The 2500-nt window shown below is 29.1% G+C and overlaps 2 pseudogenes; both read right to left on the minus strand.

Moving 5' to 3' along the window:
• LOC129617301 (large subunit ribosomal RNA) overlaps window positions 1-1662 on the minus strand; it is a 4018-nt pseudogene extending 2356 nt beyond the window's left edge.
• Window positions 1663-1952: 290 nt separating this feature from the next.
• LOC129617303 (5.8S ribosomal RNA) lies at window positions 1953-2136 on the minus strand (annotated as a pseudogene).
• Between the last annotated feature and the right edge of the window lie 364 nt (window positions 2137-2500).

Consider the following 2500-nt stretch of genomic DNA (forward strand, 5'->3'; position numbering starts at 1 on the left):
ATGCTTCTACGCTACCATTGTACCCACCTACTTGTTAATGTTTCTAAATTTATATACATTAATAATGTAATATAAATCATTTACATTAACAGTGACGTATAGGTATACAACTTAAGCGCCATCCATTTTAAGGGCTAGTTGCTTCGGCAGGTGAGTTGTTACACACTCCTTAGCGGATTACGACTTCCATGTCCACCGTCCTGCTGTTTTAAGCAAGCAACGCCTTTCATGGTATCTGCATGAGTTGTTAATTTAGGCACCGTAACGTCACGTTTGGTTCATCCCACAGCGCCAGTTCTGCTTACCAAAAGTGGCCCACTGGGCACAATATATCATAACCTAAAACTTCATTCAAGAAAGTTTAGGTTCTTACCCATTTAAAGTTTGAGAATAGGTTAAGGTCGTTTCGGCCCTAAGGCCTCTAATCATTCGCTTTACCAGATAAGATTATTTTATATAATATTTTTATGCACCAGCTATCCTGAGGGAAACTTCGGTGGGAACCAGCTACTAGATAGTTCGATAGGTCTTTCGCCCCTATACCCAATTCTGACAATCGATTTGCACGTCAGAACTGTTTCGGTCTTCCATCAGGGTTTCCCCTGACTTCTACCTGATCAGGTATAGTTCACCATCTTTCGGGTCACAGCATATATGCTCAAGGTACGTTCTAGTTAGAGGTATAAAAAATAATTAAAAATTATTTATATACATAACTATATAGAACGCCCCAGGATTGATATTATATATATAAAATTATATATATAATTTAATCCCATATTAACAGTTAAGTTAATTACGCCTTTAGATTTTATTTAAAATAAATTCTAATGACTTGCACACATGTTAGACTCCTTGGTCCGTGTTTCAAGACGGGTCCCGAAGGTATCCTAAATCTATAGCATTGCTAATCATATTAATGCATATAATAATTATATTAATATATAAATTAATATAATATTATAAAATTATAATAATATATAATTTACGCATTATATTGATTTTTTATCTGTCAATTATTTATCCGATAATATTTAAATTATATTATATAGAAAATAAATTTTCATATATAAAATAAACTTTTTAAATATATCTTATGATAAATATATATTTATTAACAGATTGCAATGTCCATATATGAAAAAATTGCACACCATCATTATTATATAATTATATAATATTTATAATGTTGAATTTTTCATATTTCATGGATGTTTAGGTTCATCGGGCTTAACCTCTAAACAGTTTCACGTACTATTTAACTCTCTATTCAGAGTTCTTTTCAACTTTCCCTCACGGTACTTGTTTGCTATCGGTCTCATGGTTATATTTAGTTTTAGATGGAGTTTACCACCCACTTAGTGCTGCACTATCAAGCAACACGACTCTTTGGAAATATCTTCTAATAATCATTAACGTCATACGGGCCTAGCACCCTCTATGGGTAAATGGCCTCGTTTAAGAAGGACTTAGACTGTTAATTTCTCATATTAGAATATAGATATTCCATACACTACATCGGATATTTGTATAAACAAAATCCTTTAGTGCTGAACTAGTTTCTTTTCGCTCGCCGCTACTAAGAAAATCCTAGTTAGTTTCTTTTCCTCCCCTAACTAATATGCTTAAATTCAGGGGGTAGTCTCATATGAGTTGAGGTTGTTTTTAAGAATATTTTTAATTTTTCTTTTTAGTTGAAAACTAAATATATATAAGTTACTGTATTGTTTATATTATAAATAATATAATTTTATATAAGTTTTCCTCTTTAATGTATTAATACTAATTTATTAATACTAGGATATACTTATTTTTTTATTATATTTTATAATATAAGTAAAATATATATAATTGAATTTTAATATTATGGTATTCCTACCAGTAATATATCATGTGCTATAAATAATATAATTTAAAATTATATTATAAGCAACTTTATTAAATTATTCTTACAACCCTCAACCATATGTAGTCCATGCAGTATTAAATTTTTTAATAAATTTATATACTCTGTAGCATGGACTGCAATATGCGTTCAAAATGTCGATGTTCATGTGTCCTGCAGTTCACACGATGACGCACAGTTAGCTGCGTTCTTCATCGACCCATGAGCCAAGTGATCCACCGTTTAGAGTTTTATAAAATTTTTTTTTTATTTTCGTCAGATATATATCGATAATATATATACATTCTAAAACATATTAAAATATATAAATAATATAATCTATGTGCTGCGAATGTCTCTAACTTTCCTTTTATCCGTATCCCAACTGTTTTATACAAGAAAAGTTATTACCATAATATATGGACAACAACGTAAGAATATATTTTTATATATTTTCTATATTATAAATGATCGTATATTGTTTTATTTAAAATACTTCCATATTATATAATTAATATAATGATTTTTATTTTTTTTATATTATATTATTTCAGGGGGGATACACTTTGATACTATTAATGTTATATATTTGCAATAAATATATAACAGTATCAG

This window comes from Condylostylus longicornis, unplaced genomic scaffold (genome assembly GCF_029603195.1).
Source record: "Condylostylus longicornis isolate FDR11 unplaced genomic scaffold, ASM2960319v2 ptg000489l, whole genome shotgun sequence".
NCBI lineage: Eukaryota > Metazoa > Arthropoda > Insecta > Diptera > Dolichopodidae > Condylostylus > Condylostylus longicornis.